This window comes from Leptonotus elevatus, chromosome 1 (assembly GCF_054856555.1).
Source record: "Leptonotus elevatus isolate MCC_2025b chromosome 1, RoL_Lele_1.0, whole genome shotgun sequence".
In the NCBI taxonomy this organism is placed as follows: Eukaryota; Metazoa; Chordata; class Actinopteri; order Syngnathiformes; family Syngnathidae; genus Leptonotus; species Leptonotus elevatus.
In genome coordinates, this window is record NC_141239.1 from 10096587 (window position 1) to 10119498 (window position 22912).

The window sequence follows — 22912 nt, forward strand, 5'->3', positions numbered from 1 at the left end:
TAATACATGATTAATGTGATATTTTTTGTGATTAATTAACTAATGCTTTAACTTTGACAGCACTAATTCTCATTAAATTTACAACTGCTTAATTTTGACATGGACGTGTCTGCTGTGTTGCGACTGGAATTCCCCCAGTACAGGCTTTCCAAGTAAGGGCGGTCAAAAATTAAGTGACGTTAAAGGAACTTTAAATTAACTCAAAATTAACGCACACATTTTGACACCCCTAGTTTTAAGTCAAGTAAAGTATGCAGCTGTGGGTTTGAAGCATGTGTAAAAATGTCAGAAATGCGTCGGTTGTCAACTAGACAAATAAAACTTTCACCCGCCCACTGCTCTAAACACACATGGTGCGCACACGCTCATCATGCCACAGCGCACACAAACACACACTCGCTCAACGCATTGGCGCGTACAAAGCAGCCATTCAACTTTCCACCACGTCGACGCAATGAAATGAGATTAAAAAGTAATAATCCTGTATCACTTACAGTGGAGTGCAGCAAAGGTAGCCATTGCAAATGTGTCTGAAGATGAAAGAGGGGAAGAGAGTGAAAGAAAAGGGGAAGTTGAGGCAGGGCACGAGGGGGAAGAGGTTAGTCATTTCCCTCCTTGCGAAGCTCTGCGAGAGTGTGGGCCAATGGGAGCTAGCAGAGTTGCAGCAACATTCTGGGCTGAGCGCCAGGTGAGAGGAGGCGGAGCCAGGAGAAGGCTGACCTGTCTGCTGCCAGAGTGAAAAAGAGTCAAACTGTTTTCTCCTATGCGTTCTAACATTAAGTGTTTTGTCATTAAAGCTCACACAGATGTGGTTTTTGGTCATGTTTGGTATTTGTATAATCATAACAATAATAAAGAATGTTTTGTGTCTTTTTCGTTCACAACATACTTTCCAGTTCTGTGGAATTTGAATGGTTAGGCTCCCGAGGGATAATTCTGCTCTTATCAAAAAGGTGGGTGGTAAATCACCACACCCTGTATAGGGAAATCATTTTTCATGTGCATGTGTACTTAAAGCAATGCTAGGAAGTGTGAATGTTACGCCACTGCAGCACTGCAACGTGCTGTAACAGAGCCCTGCACCAACGCAGCCCAAGTCATGATGACCAAGCATCATGCTTAGATGCCTTTCAAACCAAAGGGAGAGCGACGTTGCGGCTCGCTTTGACATTGGATGGCACCTTGATAGCAAATGTAGCCTCGTCGCTATGCGTGACCTTTGAATTGCGGGCGGTATCTACTGTAAATACAAATGTTGCACTGCACCCAACGCACACTGCATGCACATCATGCAACTTTGATCAGTGCTTTCCAACCTTTAATGAGCCAAGGCACATATTTTACGTTAGGAAAATCTCCTGGCACACAGCAAAACAAAAATGTCACAAAATGTGTATATACAGAAAAAAAAATGTGCGAAATCTATTTTTAGTTGAACACAATGCTATTATTCTGTTGAATGAATGCCAACTGGTGGATTGTACCTTTTGCCATCTAGTGGAAGAGCATTTCATTTTTCTGCCAGTCACTGGTATAGAATAGATACTGTATATGAGCAATGATGCATTCTTTGTAGCAAATCATTTTCAGAATCAGATTTATTGACCAAGCATGTAAAAACACACAAAGAATTCATCTTCACAGTCACAACCGGTCTGAGAAACACGAAGAATAAGAATGACCAACAGAGGGAGCCAGAACGGGAAGCCTGGCGGTCCGCTACTTAGCGCACCACGTTTTTTTAGATGGAAAAAAAGGAGACGTGTGGACTGAGGGTGAAAAAAAAGAAGATAAGGCCCAATCTGTATTCCTTTAAAAGAGAGCACAGTATGGACCTGGAAAAAAATCGTTTCTAAAGCCACTTTTGTGTAAGTTATCATCTGATCCAAGATTGACCAGTAAACTACCTCCAAATCAGCACTACCTCTGTTCTACCTCCCTGCACAGTCTGACTGACAGTACCCATCTTTTGCATTTTCAGCCACTGTTCATGCAACTATTTGGCAGTCTGCATGTCAATCAATCATAGCAGCACCACGGATTGGTGTCACACTGCGTGTATTTCAATTATTCAAGAAGTGGTACAGCAGTGAAAGAAACTGCATTGTCACTGAAGATAAGGATTTTGAGAGCTGGTTATTTAAAGCAACAATAGACGGAGCTTTGCGATCAACATGAAAAGCTTGAGGTTTAAGCATGTTTTTCAGCAACTGCAGTATATATATAATGTTTTTTTCCCCATTAAAGTATATGTTCTGACACATGCATTGCACAGTTAATACATTAGAGGGCAGTATCACCCAGCTGACGGCTTTTCCAGCGACCTTACAAGAGCGTGCCAATTGAGAAAGGAGAGACACATACTTATTAATATTGAGAAATGTTATTTCAGATTTTTGGAAATACTAATATGTTTGTTTATTATTATATTTTTGACAGTTATAAATGTACAAATTTAAATCATTGTGACCAGATGTATCAAATATGACACAAATCAAAAGTCATATGTGGAAGTTGATTTAAAATAATAATAATAATTTGTTTGCTCAAAAGGACCAATAAATACTCTATTTATAGAAGAAGAAGAATTTGCTCTCATATATTTCATGGTTCAGGCTTTATAGGGTTAAATTGGCTATAGAGAAAAGTAAAAAAGGTGACAATAAAATCTTTTAATCAGGTTGCCTTAATTTTTCACAACTGAAATGCTAATAATTGCATATCATAACCAATTTCCTTACTGTAGCTCAAGGTATATACCGGCTACATATTCATACACTTACAATACGATGCAAACATACTTTGGAATTAGTTGAGTTCAGATTAACATGCACAAACATCTTTCGCTACAGCTGTACAACTAATGAGGTGGAGTGGAGCCATCACTTGCAATGTTGTTAACATTGATGGCGCCATGCGTTCGCCCAGTCAAATGAATCGCGGTAATAGCTGAATGCATGAAAAGCTGCCAACCCCCCAAATTGAGCTATTTCTGTGTAAGAGAGCGAGGCTGTAGCACTGTGAAGTAATCCTCATAATGAGCGCTCGATATGATCCATCATGCCTGAACATGGATATCCTTCCCTTATTGATTGCATCATCTTTTGCCAGTAGGCCAAGCCCTTTAGCTAATTTGTTCAAATCGTCTCGTGTGTCTCTGGTCTTGAAGAGATACTTTTTCTGATTAATTCATATTGTTTTACCAAATGGATCCTGCACTGAGGTCAATCACGCTATGGATGAAGGCATATGGTCTCCATTCGAGTCCAAGGTCTTAGAAGCTGGTGCAAGGTCATGAGGGAAGATGGTGAGTCTTTGGAGCACATTGTAGAAACATTACAAGAGGAAGTGTTTTGAACATCAGACCATGGACGGTTTCTGACATGAACATCAGACAAGTATGTCTTTGCCAATGAGTCACAAAAGCAAGTTTGGTAGTGCCGGTATGCCAAACTACGCAAGTAACCTGCCAAAGCTTCACACCGAGGATCAAGCACAGACGAGCACAGACAGAAACGCAGGCATAATAAAAGTAATGTGGTTTTAATACAGGCAGGTCTCTGAGTTGTCAGTATGACTAACTACTTGAGCACCGATGAGGAAACAACAGAGAGGGTGCGGTTCACAGTTATGATAGGCCTTCCTGAAAAAGAACATAGCGCGATTCACTATTAGTCAAGTGACACTACAGCTCGAGTCGAGTTGAAGTTTATGCGGCATTCTGCAAAATCCACATATCTGGCTTGTTTTGCTGCAACATCTACTATGGCAACAGAATGTACAAAATGATAGCTTCTAGCCAGCGCTTCTATTTTCAGCGTTTGACTGCAAAGGAGAAGGCTTCCTTTTGTTTGCTGCTGCTGGGTTTCAGCATACTGATAGAAGTGGAGGCAGGGTGACAGTGTGCTGAGATAGGTCATCAAAGTGGAGGACGCCAGGAGGAAACACAACACCGCAGGGCTCCAGGATGATGCCGCGCTGCAGCTACTCGGAATATTATAGCATGTCAATAACGCCCTCTCTGACCTTTACATATATGTTCGCCGCTCTGTCTCTTGAGGCTTCCACACACAGAGGGCTGACGGTGTAAATTGAATCTCTTAACCGTACCTGCATATATTTTGACAGAAACTGAAATGTAAAAAAAAAAAAAAAGGAAGTATAGCCGAATCAGCTATAGTACCTAAAGTAAACTGATTTAAAATAATAACAAAACAACAACATGACGTTCATGGCGCAGCTCTTAACTGCCAAAACAAAAATATTGCGCTCTGTAGAGCAAATAAACAAAACCAACATTGATGATATAACTACAGTAAAAATCTGTGGAAAATTCGCACCAGTGTATAATACGCCCCCGCCCAAAATTACCCTTAAAAAGCAGTTTTTGTCTATACTTACGTATAATATGGTCCCCGGGTTTGCTGTTATCCTTTATTATGAGTGAATAATATGAATGAATAAATATTCAAAAGTGTAAATGTTTTTAAATCCAGGTTAAAAACTTTGCTCTTTTCCCAACGTATGATTAAGGTCTTTTAAAGTATTTAAAAAAAAAAACTGCACTGTTTTAGTAATTTTAGTTACTTTTTATTTCTTTACTTTTCTTTTAAATCTATTTAACTCTGTAATTGCTTCTAAATGTATTACTAATTATGGTATGTGAAACATATTGAATTACATCATCTATGAAATGTGCACATTTTGTGCTAAATCAGTAAATCTATTTTATTTATTTTTTTACTACCCGTGTAAACAATGAACATTTTTCATTTCTTATCAAGCCCTGTAAACACTCGATTAGGGACTTTTTTTCTCAACAAAAAAAGAAAAGAAGAAGAGTGGTTTTACTTTTATCTGTTGTAACACCGTTTCACCCAAACTTCTATTAAAAGCCATAAAAAAGAATCCCACCATTTTGGTAATCTACATTTTATGCTACTTCAGCTTTTCTGTTTTCTCCTGTTACTTACTCCTCCTCCTTCCATGACGACCATACATGTCAGAAGTGTATCTTATTTGCCGAAATGAAGGCGAGGATTTGTGACTAGCATGCTAGCTAGTCAGCCGCAGCTCGTAGCAAGTTAGCTTAGCGCCTAGCATTCCCCAAATACTTATGATGCATCTGGGAAAGCAAGGAATATGTCGTGTGACTATTTGACGCGGGCTCGTCGAAAACAGTGCTTCCAATGTCAGATGTGCTTGAAGCTATTTTCACACAAAGGCTGATGACAATCATTGGCCTGTAATCAAATCTGTACCATAGGCCAAGTTCACAACACCGTATACCGTAGTTGCTACTCTTTTCAACTTCAGCTCAGAAACAATATGGTGGTTGACTGAAGTCAACACTGCATGCCAGGAGGATAAAGCAAAGGACAAAACATACAGTAGATACACTCGGCTATCCAGAATATCCTCACCATAGTTGGAAAGGCAAAAAGACCCTTTCTCGCCATTTTCATCATCAAGTCATAGCTATCTCACGACTATTCATTTAACTTAGTTAGCAGGGGCATTAAATAACGTGGTCTGGTCATCTTGGGCCAAGAGCGCACAAACAATACCCGCTTATTCTTCCGTAAGCCAACCTCGGAGACAATGAGGCCTCTTGTTTAGCACGCACACACACTGACACACTGTGTCCCAATGGTGTGTGTTCTTAAGTTGTCATGAATATAAGATTGTGTGCAAGAATGAATTTTTTTGTGTTGCTGTGTGTTAAGGATGTCATGAAGTCAAGGGATATTAATGATAATGGCTGGCCTCATGGCTTGCTTAATGAGAAGCTCATTGGATCGCATTTATGTCGTCTGGGTCACCATGCTGAAACATCAGCAGCAGCTCGCAGGTTGATTTCCGCACAGCCGTTAGGGAGCGGTCTGATATATGTCATGTAGTCATGGTTGACCATCCTCTTGCTATTGTCAAATATTATACTATTTTTAATCAACAGGAAGCTACTGAATATCTCTCACGTTCTGTTACTATTGCACTCTTTATAATACAGCACATGACTTAAAGTAAGATTGATGCGATCTGTAGAAAATGAGAGAGACATTCTAAACTGGCAACTATAAGTACCCACTGTATAGTTAAGGAAAATGTAATTAGTTTTTAGAACATGTTTGTTAACCAAACGAGAATAATAAAGATTTCTTTATCCACAATGAAATCTAATTGCTTCTTCTGTGGCCCTTGTCCCTCAACAGAAACGTGCAAATTGGTTTGGTAATATTTGTAAAATGCAACAAAAGAAACCAACAACGATAAATCAATATCATGGTGTTAGCATTCCAAAGTTTTTGTAATGTAAAAGTGAAAAAATAATTAATTAATAAAACAGACAAGATTATTCACTTCAAAACAAAAAGTCAACCTGTTAAATTCATTAAAAAAAAAAGAAAAATCTCAAAGGGGGAAAAAAAAGTACAACAACAATAAATTCATAATGATTTACCATGGTCAATTTTTTTTCAGGGATGTGTTTACCTCCTATATTGGTTGTAGGCCTATTTCTTGCTACCGTTATCTGTATGACTTTCATTGAGTTAATCATTTTCAGGGAGCAAAGCCAAGCTCATGGAGGAGTGACGGGTGCTTGCCTGGCCTTCTAATAATGCAGGCACAAAACATGTCCAGTGGCCTGGTGAGGAAGAAAACAAGGGTGGGAGTGAGAAACTATCGGTAAAACTGACATTGCGTTAGGATGTTATATTATGGAGGAGTTAGGGGGGGAAAAAAGAAAAAAAAATGTTTGTCATATTTGTTATAACTGTCAATATGTGTGACTGATGAGGTGTCAATCATTTTCCAAGTACTTCCCTTATGCTAACCAATCGCTACCGCCATAAAATAAGAAAGTCTTCACCACTCATTTGCCAACAACTACTTATTAGACCCTAATGAGGATAAGTGGTTCAGAAAACAAATAGAAGTGTTATTTTTTGGAATGTACAATTATGAAACATTGAGTGTCATAGTACACTGCAGCAGTGGCTAACAGCAACTTGTTAACAGTGGTAATGAGAGTTTAGCATGGCTAGTGCTGCTATTTGTTTGAAGCTGAATGATTATGATTATGAATGTTCCTCTGGACAAAACAACGCAAAACAACACGAAGGCTACTGGCTACTTTCTCCACAACCAGCATGACTCAGACTATTCTCGGGAAAACAGCTAGACTGAGGTTCATGGTCCACATCGGATTTATTAGTCACGTAAAGAGTATAAATAAATACTAGAGAAGGTTAAGGATGGAAATACTGGTGTAATGATGTGTCATAAGCAATTTGTTTGTGCTCAGCGAGGGTCTCCTAGTCAGCTGAAGCTGTGACATATTGCTGAAAAGTGGTCACAACACAGCAAGAACACAGAGAAAAGCCCTCGTGTAATAAAAGCTTAACCTGTCAGCGCCAATGCTGTCAAGCATATAATCCCGCCTGTACTCTATATCATGGGCTCCACACATTCGCGGAGGGCTGTTCAGTGAGAACAGCACACACCCTCAGCTTTCTGCTCGACTCAAATTGGGTTACTCAAGTTTTCTTGCTGCATGACAATGCAATCTACGAAAGATCTCTCGCTGCATTGGTGTGCGTACTGTACTTACGATAATGTGTGCGCATGAGCGCCATTGTCTGAGCTACCTACTGACTCCCACAGTCACAACAACAACATTCCACATCATTGCCTCAACCGCAGACACACACCACCAAGTGGAAGGCTGGAGAGATGAGAGGGAGGAGGGCGGAGGTAATGAGCAGGGAGGGGAAGATACGGGGAAGGAGAACGAAAAATCTTTTTTTTAAGCCTTGCAAGATTCACTGATCTTATCATGACTTTAGCAGAATCCCATGCTGATGTGACTTGGGCTGTTTCGGAGTAAAGAGACTCTTCAAGGCCCTTGCACACGCATATGATCCCCACACAAGAATTCTGAACACATTTCAGAGTGGAGTAATCTAAATAAAACACACACACAGAAATATAAAAAAAAAAAATTCAGGCCTTATGTGTGTGCAAAATCCCATGAATATTCATCTAGGGTTACACCCTCAAAAACAGCATCATTTTTCTTTGCAAACCATCGCCGCCGTCTTTAGATGAAAACACCCAAAGTTTGAAAACGATCGGCTAAATCTGTGGGAGGAGTTCATTAAAATATGACCTCTATAAAAGTCCATAAATGGCACCCAATTCCAAAATAAATTCAAAATGGCGGACCTCCTGTTTTAGTATATTACTTTTTTGTAGGTCTTGGACTGTTACATATCCCTCTCAATTTTCGTAGATATAGGTTAAGTTTTGAACCAAGGTTGCTTTCAGATTCAGTGGGCACTACTGAGCTATCTACAGAGCTTGCTGATTAGCTGATCGTTTGAAACACCTGTGTTGCTTGTGGGAGACATGGAAAACAGGCTGGATAGGGGTAATCGAGGATCGCGGTTGAGAACTGCTCTAAAATATAAATGTTTTTCCCAGGCTTAATGCGCAAATTTTCATGATTTTCACCTAAGTTTAGACCCTCAAACATCATAATTTTTCTCAGCAAACGACACCGCCACGGCAACAGCGTGCAATGAAATTAAAAGCTGTCAATAACTTTTCACCTTATACATGTTTACATGAAACACCCAAAGATTGAAGACGATCGTATAAAGTCTCTTGACGGGGTTTGTTAAAATATGACCTATAATATAAAATGCCAAAAATGGCGCAAAATTCCCATTAAAAATAAAAGCAAAATGGCAGACCTCCTGTTAGGTTTAGCATATGGCTCCAAAAGACAGCATGCTTCTAAATTTTCAAGAGATCTAGGTGAAACATACAAACAGCAATGCTTTGTTGAGAAAATGTAGACAGTGCTATTGAGATATTTTTTGAAAATCATTCCAGGAATCTCTCAAATATAAATTTTTATGCCCGGTCTGATGTGTGTGCAAGTTTCATGAGTTTCCACCCAGGTTTAGACCCTCAAAAACAGCATCAACTTTGTTTGTAAACAGCGCATCGCCACAACAACGTGCAAAGAAGAAAAAATTCAATAACTTTTCATATTAGGCATCTTTAGATGAAAGTCGCAAAATTTGAAGACGATCGGATGGATTCCAGAGGAGTAGTTTGTTCAAATAGGACATCTACAAACAGGTCAAAAACAGCAACAAATGCCAAAGTAAATTTAAAATGGCGGACATCCTGTTAGGTTTAGCATATGGTACCAAAAGAGTTTTTTGTAGGTCGTGTGTTAAAAAATTTGATTTTTTTGGCGGAGAATAAGAAGGACTCCGACAGCAGTCGCTGCTACGGCCCTAACTACGTACTTACAATTCAGTTCAAACACTGAGGAATATATTCCCTGAGAAGTATATTTGCTTGTTTTCCCTTCTCCGTCTTGCCCCGGTTTCTTTTTCTCAACTTTGTCCCTCTCTTGGTAACTCCACCTCCACCAGACACATGCAAACACTCACTGAGTCACACACACACACACCCCCACACACACACACACAAACACTCCCACAGACGGAGTCACCCTTTCATACACACACTCTCTCCTCCCGCGACCCGGAATGCTTGGCAAGATTCTACTGTACTGAAATACTGCTTACCATATAAGGTAGCAGCAGTTTCACATGTCACATATAATTTACATACAGCGGGGCGGTAGTTTGCAGTGCGCACACGTTGAAACACACACACACACGCACGCAAAATCATGCTTCCTCTTTTGGGCTGACGCAGCAATGGAGGGAAGAGGCAGAAGGGAATCGAATGTTGCCAGTCGTCCTCGCCACAAGCGCGCTCTGCAGGACAACTCCAAAGAGTGTTGAGTCAGACAGGGGCAACGAGACACGAGTGGGTGATCTATTGATCTCCACTGCTTCCTGGATCAACAACGGCCCTGCATGCACATGTCAGAAAATCTTCTGCCTCAGGAAATGGCTATTGCGACTGTCCGCTTTAAGGCAAGAGTGTTTCTTACTGCATGCGCGAGTGTGTGTCAGTGCCAGGGGCTATAAAACAAGCTGTAACAAACAGACGTTAACCCTTTGGCACACGTACTGGAAACACTAAGGACAACAATCCCCATATTGTCGCTTATGCTCCAATGCACAGACGCCCACTTTGGAAAGTCAAGACTGCAGCGCCCACAAGGAGGAACGATCGAGATAAACCGCCGAGGCTGGGAGGAGGGTTGCGACGCGAGCTCTTACCTCTCACATTGCTCTCCAGATAAATGTGTGAGTGCTCCCGCGTGTCGACCGACTCTTGCGTTTGAGCGTGTGTTCAGACAGGCTGCGACAGCAGACCCCCAGGCACCGGCTGGACCATTCTCAGGCAGGCAGGCAGAGCACAGCACGGCACGGCAGAGCGACTGGCCGAGGAGAGGCAAGCGGGTGAATCAGCAGCGAATGAGTGGAGGAGCTGTGCAGAGCCCAGCGCCACAGTGAGAGAGGGAGGGAGGGAGCGAAAGAGGGAGGAGTGTGTGTCTGCAATTGCGTGTGCACGTTGCAGCGTTGGCTGTTACGCCAGTGTCTCCCCCGCCGCTGCCGCCTCAAGTGGTCGAGCTAACTGCGTTGAGAAGAGAGCTGGGCCCACTATCGCCCTAGCCTCTGGATCGTCTGTCTGCTGCCCGAGGAAAGCGGTGCGTATGGGTGGCGGGTGTGGCGGGGGCGGGGGCGGCGGTGTTCAGCAGCGACAGCTGTGGAGGAGGACGGCTATTAAGCGGAAGCTCTGACGGCACAGGCCACGCAGACCCTGCAGTCCCCTCATCCTCCTTCGATTTCTTGCTGCAGGCGGACCACGCCCCCTCCCCGTCACAACAACCATTGCCTACTCAGTCAGACCCGGAAGTAAATAGGGAAGAGGGGAAAAACTGAGACTTGAGAAAGGGAATACAAGATGGTTAGTGACAGCAGGCCGATAAAAGCAGGAAGCACGTCAAATCGAATATGAGATTGAGAGTTCGGAAAAGAAGGGAAGCAAAACAAGGAATCTGAAGAACACTTCTCCTACTACTACTTAACACTCCTTTGCACAACGAGCATCACTGACTTCCAAGTGAACACTTACTTCAATAATTTGCTACTTTAGATCCAGATGAACTAAAATAGAATGAAACATTATCTCCTAGCAGCTATCAAGATTCTAGATAAGGAGAGCAAATTACAGATCCAATGAAGACCCAATAAACTGAAAGATACACAACACTCAAAAGTTTGGAAACCCAGACAATTTCATGTTTGTCATAAATACCGTACACACTGTTATGTATACAGTAGAGATCGAACAACTACTGATTTTTTTTGCAGTGATGAAAGTTGAGCCAAAGTCGATGAATCAAAAAGTCAAAAATATTTTGTAATCACAGCACAGTGGTACACAACCATTTTTTGCAACACAGACCAAACACGCCACTTGAGTGTGACGTTATCTAATGTCATGCAGTAGAACTAATACTATATCTGTAGTCTTTTCGGCTCGGTGGGTTAATTAGCCACTAATGAACACAAGAGTGAACTCACTTCAGATTATATAAAGGTCTACACTTTTCCATCAGGACTCCATTCTCTGTTGAGCAATATTTTCTCCATAACATGAACATCTACTGTTATCAAGTTCTCAGATCATCCATCTTGCTAAGTTATGTTGGCTAGCAAACAGGTACTTGTTGAGTAGCTATAGCAGTTAGCTTAGCATGTAGCCCACCTCTCTTGCCAATGACTGTCGCCATCTCATGTTGGTTAACGGTTACTTTGTCTTGTTGGGCTCAATGCTTTAGGTGTATGCTGGATAATCATGAGAAGTACTTTGTGCCGGTTGTGGAAGGCTAGCAAGTTGTCAGAAGGTCCGTTCAAGCGAATGGTGAGCTATTCCGACTGAAAAGCACTTCTCTGATGTACATTATTTTTGAATGTAGGTGTTATATTGGCATTACTGTCGATTATTTTGGCGATTAATCAATGAATCGGATGGGGGGGAAAAACTTTTTAATTTCCATCCATTCCTTCAAAAACAGGACAATGCACAGAAAACACAAATTCATTATGATTCAATGACAACCATCAGAAAATCAGCAAAAAACATTGATAATTGTTTTCCCAAAGTAAATGTTTGTAAGAAAAAAAAACACTTTCATAGAGCACAACATAAATCTGAGAATATCTACTGTTAAGAGGCTGAAATTCCAAGGAGTTGGACAATTTTAAATTAAAGAAGATCCCTACACAGTTAATTGTTTATCAAACATAATCATCAAAAATTTGAACACTTGTTAAAGTGTCTGTTGAATGCTATGTGACATGTTCAGGCTTTCCCCCAGCGTTTTCTTAGCTCGGCAGCCCACCAGACTTTCCTTGACCCCCACCAGGCTAAGGTCAATGAAATACATCAAAACTTGACTCCTTCCAAAGTTGTTGTAGCAAACATCCCTAAAACTGTAATTAGCAATACAAAGAAATTATAAACTGCGGTCAATGAAAACCTAATCTCCTTGATGCAGGTAACATCAGAGTACGAACATCAACTGGGCTGACAAATTGAGAGTGCAGAGAAACAGACAAATTTAATGACTGAATCGGCTTTTCTCTGGATCCCCCCCGCGTTTTGTTTTGCCATTAAACCCTCCAACACACCAACTTACACCCAGCCAGAAACCTACACTAAATCAAGCCAGGGTACACTCAAAGTTGTTGTACATTCAGAGGAACATTGTCCACCTATCACTTTCACAAGAAATGCAAACTGGTGCAGTTTAGTTTCCGCTCAGCAACATCATCATCACAAAAAGGCAGACCCAACAAACCCTCGTACAAGATAACCAATACCAAGCGATCTAAAAGAAATGAATGATGTCTACACTCCACTGAGTGCCATTAGAGTGTTGCAAGTGCATTAGAGTATTTCAGATTAAACACCCCAATGATTTGAATCTCTCTTCCCATTCCCTCCCAATCTGAAAGAGTTTTAAATTCTGCACAGCTTAAACACAAAGCATGTGATAAGTCATGTCTAATTTACACGGTGCATTAGCCGCAGTCACAGCTGCAACACTACCTTGCACACCATGACAACAGCTTGTTTAATACACAGGAAGACAGACACATTTATGTGATCAGGATTTGGGCAGAGACAACATGATGTAGATAACGTATGATATTACCACTAAAGCTCTGGGATCTGCTAGAACTGATGTGGAATTTCCCCTTTCTGCCGAAGCCAAGCACGGCCAGCCCGCTTCCCCTCCAGCCTTCTTTTCACATCCTTTCAAATGATTATCATCAAGTGTTTACAGCACCAGAGTTGACCTGTCCATCACTTTGGCTCACATTTTAAATCCCTAATCCTAAACTCCTCCCCAAGAGCCACAAGCACTTGTCACGACGACAGCCCTGTCCAATCGAAAGTGTGATACAAGTTTGCAGACGCCAGATGGGCTGCTCATTTAGTTACTTCAGAAATGTTTCCTTTTGTCTGCTCCAATGTACAGTACAATAGAAACCAGTTTATTATTAGTTGTCTTACATTCAGTAAAAACAGACATATTTAATTCATGTTTTCTTTCCTGACAAATAAATGACGCAAACCTCTCTCGGGATCCATTGACTTTTGTAATGTAATAACTTGTTGATCGATCAATGACGTCATTGATCGGATCTGCAAAATAAAACATTACAGCAAACACAATCTCCTTCACTCCAGGGATGTTCTATGCCGCCATTGATCCGAGGTTTCTTCACATATATAGTAGGAAAAAATCTTGATCGTGTAAAGCCTACTACAACTACTACCACTAATAATAATAATAATAATAATAATAATAATAATAATAATAATAATAAAAGTGGTAAATGTGTTGCACTTATACAACAATCTACAAATACAAATGGCATTAGGAAAAACAAAAAAATTATAGCAATTCTGTTTTGATGCATAATGCATTAAAAAAATAAAATGACTTATAAGCACTTGGAACAATGCTGCTCTCTAAGGCTCGGTGAGCGCAAAAGAAAATGAAAATAAAAAAATAAAAATGTAGTGGGTTTAGCAACGAGTTCTCGCATGTTAACCAACGTTAACGCTAACCAACCGAAGACAGGAAGTGGTGCGCGTGTGTGTGTAAATGCAAAGTGGCGTTTAAGGGGATTTCCACCAACTGGACACATCAAAGCAGTTCATTTTCAACAGTTTGAACGCTAAACGTTAGATAATAAATGGATGGAATGTTCCTTTAAAAGAAGACAAGGCGGTAGTAGCCAGGTTGCCTGCCCACATGAACCCCCTTGACAAATCACCACCTAACTTTTCACTGTTGTTGAAACACATTTTCCCACTTTCTCTCCTTTCCTGATGAGTACAAATTTCCACCTTAAATTGTCCTATCATGTCAGGGCTCTGCTATTTCCCAACCTCCTGTAAATGCCACTGGCAGGCTAATGTGAACTCTCACTCTCCTGAGGAAATGTCCCCGAGCCTTAGTGTGCCAACCTCTGACTGCTCATCTATCACTAAGCCGCAAATACACATTAGGCTTCCATTACAGAGCATCACAGCGATACGACTGCAACGGAGCACACAGCCTGCCTGCGGAAAGGCCAACAGCTGGGAGCGGCAATCAAACTAACCTATTTAACTTGAATTTATTTTGGTGGCAGTGGAATCAAAAAGCGAAATCACGCCAACCGGGGTCATTTCCTGATTGTGTTACATGTCATATTAGGACAGAGCGAGACATACGCTATGTAAACAACCATGCTATAAGTACAGAAGTAAGACTCGAATTAAATAGCAGAACGGTGATTCGTAATTTCCCCATTCATGTATATTGGCAGAGGAGCAATTGAATGGGATCTCCCGTCTTTCTTTATGTGGAATTGCACATGCACTGAAGCGACATTCGCCACGTAACCCCGAAGAAGTTTGCGTGTGTGTGTGTCTGTGAGACACCGTTTTAATTGGCCGCTTTAACGTCTAGTTGTTGGCCTCTCACACAACAAATGAAAGGGACTTGCAAACGCTGGCCACCTCTCACGCCTTCTTATGCTGCATTCGAGGAAAGTGGGAAGTCGGACTTTTCCGACTTGATACCAGGAAGTGAGCACGGGAACACCCCTTTGAACTCGTACATCCGAGTTGGGGAATAAATAAGGACCCCGACTTAACTGATCAGCTTAAATCTGACATCACTCCACAATGGCAAGCTGCATGGAGACCGTGAATGGCAAAACATAATTTACAAGATTTTAAACTGATATTTATTTATATCTATGTATTGTTACTTTAATTAGTTATTTGAAATAGATTCACGTAACACAACGGGATTTTGGTATGACTGCATTAACCAGAACAACAAACAATTTATCGCATTCAGCCATCTTTGTTGTTTACATTTGCCTCTAACACCTTGAGATCGGAACTGGGAGAATCTAAGTGGGATACATCTGACTTCCCACCTTCCTCGAATGCAGCATTAGCTTAGACAAGATAGCTTAGCGTTATCAAGCGTACAAGCTTAGCATTAGCGAGCAGAGCATTAGTGAGGATGAAGCTAGCTTAGCATTATCAAGCGTACAATCTCAGCATTAGCGAGGATGAAGCTAAAGTTAAAAGTACCACTGATTGTCACACCCAAGTGGAGCGAAATTTGTTCTCCGCATTTGACCCTTTCCTTGAGGGAGCGGTGAGTAGCAGCGGGCCACGCTCGGGAATCATTTGGTGATCTAACCCCTCAATAACCCGGCCGGGGATTGAACACACGGCCTCCCAGTCTGTGGGCGGACACTCCACCACTAGTCCACTGAGCTGGCAAACGTAGCATTAGCAAACATAGCATTAATGAGCGTAGCAATAGCGAGGATGATGCTACGAGCGTAGCATTAGCCAGCTTAGCATTAGCAAGGCCCAAAGTACTAGTGTAGCAATTGCTAGTTTAAAATTAGCGAGGACGAAGCTACAACAAGCTAGTACACGCAACGCAGCTGTTTATAAAATGAGACAAAACAACATCCTTGGTTTTTCTGACGGCCACGCTGCAAGTTTAGTTATTTCTGTGGGTTTTCTATGCTGCGTCAACTGCCAGTATAGGTTTCGACAACTCAATATGTTTGAATGAGATAAGAAAGCACTATTAAAGTGTACTGCATTTACCATTTTTATATAATGATTAAATTTGATCTTTCACATCTTGGACTATGAAGCGTTTTTCAGGAAAAGTCGATTAAGTAAGCAATTCCAGTTCATCCGAGACTCGCTCGTTGACGTGAACGAAAATCTCGAGTGCTGATGATGACCCCGAGTCCAGGCACTAGTAAAAGCATACAAACTGTTGTAAGGCTTTTCTTGCTTCATTATTTGAATATTTTTTAGATTCCACACAGGAAGGTGCCGCGGAGGCAGGTGTAATTCAAGCAAGCTGTCAAGTTTGAAATACGTAGCGAGGAAATAGCACGCCGCCTCGTCCTCATCTGGCACTGGAAAGAATGTGTGCGTGCATGTCTGTGTCTGTGTGCGCGCCTCCCTTCGCAAGCTGGAAGCTTATCTTGCAGATAAAAAGGAATCGAATAGAAACACCCTTTCCGAAGAGGCCTTTCACTTGGGCTTCTAGCAGGTTCTGGGGCTAGATACGGCGCGACATACTGCAAATATGAAAAATATCAAAACGGCGCGACATACTGCAAATATGAAAAATATCAAACAAATCCCCTTAACCCAAACCTTAATTACACTTTGAGAATCGAACTGGCTAACGTTGAATGGAGCTCACATATAAACACTGCCAAGTTTAAAAATAAAATGTAATCATAGGTGATCAAAAGTGATCACTTACAAACAGAAAAATCAACAGACGAAGTGAGCTTGCCTGTCTGCGTCGAGCGCTGAAGTGCCACTTGGAGGGACAAAACCACTTTAAGCAAAGGTCACGCTGACGCAACGCGCGGCACCGCGGAGGAACATTCTCGCTTCCCCCATCCCACCCGTCCGCTACTTCACTTCACTCACTCGCTCGCTCTACCCTCTAGCTCCCTCACAATAGCGCCTTCTGCTTAGCAACGGCCATACTGCAAGTGCGGTCAGATTTACAGCAAACCATCACTGCGCAACGTCAAGTCTCCATGACAACCACTCCTTTATCTCATTTGCATCTTCTGCTTGCATTATCTCATGCCAAATATGGTCAGCTTGTTATTTAGCTCTCTGCATCCCCCTTTTTTTTTTTCTAACTTCCTCTTCCCCTCCACTGTCACAACTGCGGTTGTAACGCACACTACGTGTTGAAAAAGCACTAAGATGAAGTTCTTTAATCAACAAATTAATAATGAGGTGGTGCGCAGAATTTTTATTCTTCACCTTATCAAGCCATTTCGCACAATTTTAAGTGTGCAAAGCAAGGTCTGTAAATCATCAAACACCTTAGGGATGACCTAGAACAGACATTGTGATCTTTGACCTAAAAAATTTACAAAAATTCCAGTCATCCCTCGCTGTTACGGCTACAAAACTGACAAACAACTTCAGGTGAAAAGACTCGCCGTCCCAATACTTTAGTGCTCACAGATATGTTTGCATTCTTGCAGCCAGTGATTGTGTAGAGAGAGGAAGTGGTGGAGAATGAGAGCAGTTTGCACTGCGCGAAGATAAAGGTAAATCAGGAAGTGGTTGCTTTTCAGAGAGCAGAAAAGAAAAAGGATGTGATAACACCCTCGGAGCAGGCAGGTTTCAACTCACCACCTTCACTTGGTCTTGGCCTCCACCTATTTCTCCCCCAAGGACTGCGTCTCTGGAAGTATCACAGGAATGTCGAGGCAGGCCTCTGGAGGTCTCTGAAGCCCCCACCCACACGCACACACGCGGGCCCACTCAGCAGCACCTGTCTATGGCTGCTAGTTCACAGAACGAGACACGGTCAATCATGGTGGACAGCACAGCAAAAGAGCAGCAACGGGGTGGGTGGGGGAAGGGGGGCGGGATGTTGACAGGGACCGGATGATAGTGACTCATCAGCTCAGAAAAGGCAGCAACATCGAATAAAAGTTCCATGTTTGGTACAACAAAATACATGGCAATTGATCTTTTTCTGGAAAATATATAGTTTAAACTTCATTTGTTTTTAATATCTGTCATTCTGGTCTGATTGTTAAAACTACGTGGTATTCCAGAAAATTTGCCATTGTTGTGTATAAAGTACTGTAACTAAAATTAAGAAGGCTTCATGTTGAAAAACAAAAGATTTGTTTAACAAAATTCCAACAACATATTCCAATGGATATCGATTTTATAGCCGATTTCACAAAGCTTTGCAAAATGTAATACATACACCGTATGCGACATGACACATTTTCTTTTTTACCTTCCTCTTTGAATTCCTTGTGCCATTTTCGGACCAGCTCTCTGGTTGGTGTATTTTCTCAATTGAATTTCCTACAAAAAATAAAATAAAATAAATGCACAGTGCTCCCTTTTCTTTGACTGAGTTTGAGCATATTCAAAGTTCTAACACCCAAAATTCATGAACGGTTCATTTTAAATTGGAACAATTCAATTGAGTTTGTTTGAGTGGATTACGAGGCAATTCAATAAGGCATGGCTAAAAGTTCGAGAGGGTAAGTTACAATGAGTTTCTTGTTGTTATTTTACAGTATGAAAGACCTTGTCAGTACTGTAAATGTGGCATTTCCTTCAAATATATATACACATATATATTAGGGCTGCAACTAACAAGTATTTTAGGAATAAGATTAAGGTTCACTGATTGTCACACCCACCTATTTATTCTCCGCATTTGACCCATCCCCTGAGGGAGCGGTGAGCAGCAGCAGCGGCCACGCTTGGGAATCATTTGGTGATCTAACCCCCCAATTCCAACCCTTTCTACTGTGTCAAGCAGGGAGGCAAAAATGGGTCCCATTTTTAGAGTCTTTGATATGACCCGGCCAGGGATTGAACCCACGACCTCCCAGTGTCAGGGCGGACACCAATCATACTGCCTCCTCATCCATTCTCAATAGCCAATCAAACTGCCTCCTCGTCCATTGTCATTAGCCAACAAAATGCTTTCTTTCCATTGTCGTTCGCCAGCGGAATCTGGACGGCGGCCATCTTATCACTCCCATCTCGCAAGCAGACTAAAATAAACTATACATATACATACAGATTAAACATATACAGCTCGTAGGCTCTTAGTATATAAATAATGCTGTTTCTACTAAGTACCGTCTCAAACGTTCTCCAATTTTGATCATGTAAATGTATGGGATCGTATGTGGAGAAGGGTTTCTTGGGAGTGGTAATATGGCGGCCTCGCGGCATCGAATCGAAGCGACTTCCTGTGGAAACGTAAAGTTAAAGCTAATTAAATACAGTATATTTCAAATGTTCGACTTTTAGTAAGTTTTGCATGACCAAATGTACATTGCATTGCACATATTTTTTTAAATTACATTTCCAGTAAGTATATATTTTTTTGAAATACATTTTATTTTAAATCAACAAACAACCTACATCAATCCATTAAAGTGTTGAAAGTACAAGCTGTGGTTTGATACTGTGTTAATAGATGTTCGACAGTACCATAATTAATTACAGTATTGTTTTTGTTATTTGTGGACCAAACTTCAATTCAAACATAAAGAAAATATTTGTCTTCTTACATCAAAGTTTCCTCAAAATTTGAGTTTTATCTGCATCTGTAAAAGAGGTTCACAAATGCAATTGTAATTGTGCGAATCTGATACATCTAAGAATAAGGGAATACAAACAGGTTACACCACAAGGTGGCGTTGTCCACACGTTTTGAAAGGTATGCATCGTTAGGAGGCAACTTGCATAAAGTTGCATATTATAAATACAATATAGCTTATCATAATTGCATCTCTCAGCCCTTAACTGACGTTGGAATTAAAAATGAAATTAAAAATGTATTTTTTCTCTCTTCTCCTCCTTCCTTTCTTCCCCCCTTCTTCCCAGCTTCAGCAGGGGAACAATAATTCTAATAATATATGGATATTAATAATTGATTAATCTGTTAATATTTTGTCGATTAATGAATGTGAAAAATGATCCCCCTTTTATTTGAAAGAGGTGCATGATGGTGAATTGATTGATTAGTTTCCTGTCTACTCATAATGGAGAAGCACGTGCTCACCAAGGTTTCTCGGCTTCTCATCTCATCCGACTTACAGGCAGGGCATCAGAGACTGAAAGCAGCGCCCGGCCTTTACTCTTCTGGGCTGCAGGGATGCTGGGACCCAGGGAATTGGAAGTCAATGAAACCATTCCTAATTTAGTCCTCGCTCCTCCTTGAGCTGCCAGGAATCAAGAGTGAGACTCCTTCCCTTTTAGGGCTCCCTGGACACTGCGATCGGCGAGTGGCACTTCTGCATTCTGGTCTACGCTGAGGAGTTGTGGATGAGAAAGAAAGAGGCGACAATCACAATTGTGATTATTTTCTAGCTCTGTTAACTGTGTAAATATTGTAACAAAGTACCTATCCATTAGGGGTGTGAATTGCCTAGTACCTGGCGATTCGATTCGTATCACGATTCATAGGTCACGATTCGATGCCGATTAATCCCGATACGAATCTATAAATTGATTATTGCGAAAAAAAAATCTAACTCAAATTAAAAAAATACTCATCAGTAAACTTGTACATGCACACTCTAAGATTTGTATGAAAATGTATTTATCTGAAAATTCAGGCTTATAACTGAGCCACTGAATTTAACAAACAGGTTGCAGCCTGTTTCATGTTTTAATGTTCCATTAATATAACATTCTTCCATATTTAATGTGTGAATCCTAACCCTTAGTTAAGACGTTTTGTTGAATATTTCCATATAAAAATTGATGTTTAAAAATAGATTCGGCCGCATATTGAATCGATTCGAGAATTGCGTGCTGTAATATTGCGATATATTGCCGAATCAATTTTTTCTAACACCCCTACTATCCATTAACTTTTCAGTTTCGGTTTACAACCATGTTATCAACTCATTCAAGCATTTTGCCATGTAAAAGACTATCATTTGGCAGTCTTGCATCCCAATAATTAGCTTTGATGAATAATCGCGGGCTCTATATTTAAACAACCTGTTTAAACAGGCTCCCACACCATGTCATGTTATGTCATCCTTCATAGCCGATGTGCAAATGAAACTAGAGACTGTGGGCTTAAGTGTTTTTTCTCTTCACCTTGATGAAACTAAATGTATTATTTATTCCAAACGGCAACAAAGTAAGCTTAGAGATATTTTTGTTTTAACGTTAGACAATTTTTGATAGCCAAAACATTAACTATCAAAACAACATTAATAGGTTTTAGGTGAACTAATACATACACTCACACAACAACAACAAAAAAATATATATATATAAATAATAAAAATAAAAAATAAAAAAGAGAGCAATGATGATGACATGTCAAATCGGTAAAATTACCGAATGAACTGAGCTCTCCGGGGAAAAAAGACACAAGAATTAAAAAAAAAGAAGAAATTAACAAAAAAGAAATACAAAAAAACTATCAAAACATCATAAACCATTTAACAAAACTGTCTGTCAGTGTCTCATTATCATTTCATATAAGGAGCATCTTGTAAATGAGCAGCATGTATAATAATTGCATGACAGAGCAATTGCAATTAATTATCTCATTAATCCATCAATGCACGATTCCCGTAACAGTGGATGAAGGTAAAATTATGACGAGACATACTCTGGCTGTATGAAAGTAATAAGACTCCGCCCAGCAATATTACTTTAATATTAAGTTTTTTTAAAGAAACCTACGCATAATATTATCTTTAACTGGAGGGCAATTCCTTCTCTGACAATCGATACATAATTAGGCTTTACATGATCAGGAGCCGATCATCAATCTGCAAATAAATAAAAAATAGATAGACATTCACGGATCCGATCAGAAAATGGACCAATCTATCCAAGCTTTCTATTTACTGTACAATCGAACCAATTATTCGCGAGGGATCGGGACCAGCCCAGCCCACGAATAGGCAAAATTATCATATAATTGACGCATATTGAAATGGAATTTAAAATCAATCGATAAAATCTGAATACACGGGAACTGACGGGGGGGCATTTTTAAAATATTGGAATCCCTGGAGTGAATAAGACTATTTGCTGTAATATCTTATTATGAGGAACCGATCAATGCCGTCTTTGAGCGATCTGCAAATTACAACCGATCGCCGATTTTACATAACATGCGCAATATCTGCCGATCCGCTCAACCTGATCAGATGTATGTAATGTCTAATTTCTACCAACGATAATTTTATGCAAACAATCTATGAAATGACTAGCACGCAATCAATATACAATCAATGAAATGAAAAAAACACACACAAATGCATCAAAAACAACCAACTTGCACATTTGATCATTTCTTTGAGCAAATAGTGTCTGCTAAGAAAGTAAACTACAAAGTAAAAAAGAATGACCATGAACAAAATCCTATCAAGGTATCTTGACTCATCAGCTTGCCAGGACTGATGGCGACTATATTAAACAGTGAGGTAGCGGAAAGACCACTTAGTAACCTAGCAACCAGCAAGCTCAACATGGCACCTATTGTAATTCTAAAACTCGGCGAGATGAGTGCCTGACGTTATTACATCGCCGCAGCCAATCACAGGAGGATCTGAGCCATAAATAACAGACGGCTCCCTGAACCAAGCACACGTCCGTGACCAGAAAGTCAACAAAAGCTCTCCACTTGTTCTCTCCTGGATTCTTCTGCTTAAAGGAAGACAAACAGAAGCAGAAGTTGAATTTCATGAAGTGCTCCAACAAGAGAGTAGATTGCGACCAAAAGGGAATCAAGTGGAGCCTATGATTAGTGAGTCATAATGAGAGTTGTGGGATGGGACTCTATGATTAAAGACAAAGCGGA

The 22912-nt window shown here is 40.7% G+C and overlaps 1 protein-coding gene across 23 annotated transcripts in view; it reads right to left on the reverse strand.

Moving 5' to 3' along the window:
• mbnl1 (muscleblind-like splicing regulator 1) overlaps nucleotides 1-22912 on the reverse strand; it is an 82605-nt gene that overhangs the window by 52837 nt on the left and 6856 nt on the right. For 6 of the 23 annotated variants that reach the window (XM_086073823.1, XM_086073789.1, XM_086073763.1 and 3 more), the window contains exon 1: nucleotides 10215-10622. The gene's annotated coding sequence lies outside the window, so the exon portion shown is untranslated. Of the gene's footprint in view, nucleotides 1-494; nucleotides 654-9327; nucleotides 9418-10214; nucleotides 10626-16825; nucleotides 17013-17724; nucleotides 17880-18346; nucleotides 18418-20140; nucleotides 20390-22912 lie in introns of those variants that run through there. The other 17 variants (XM_086073876.1, XM_086073797.1, XM_086073806.1 and 14 more) reach the window with 10 other exon arrangements.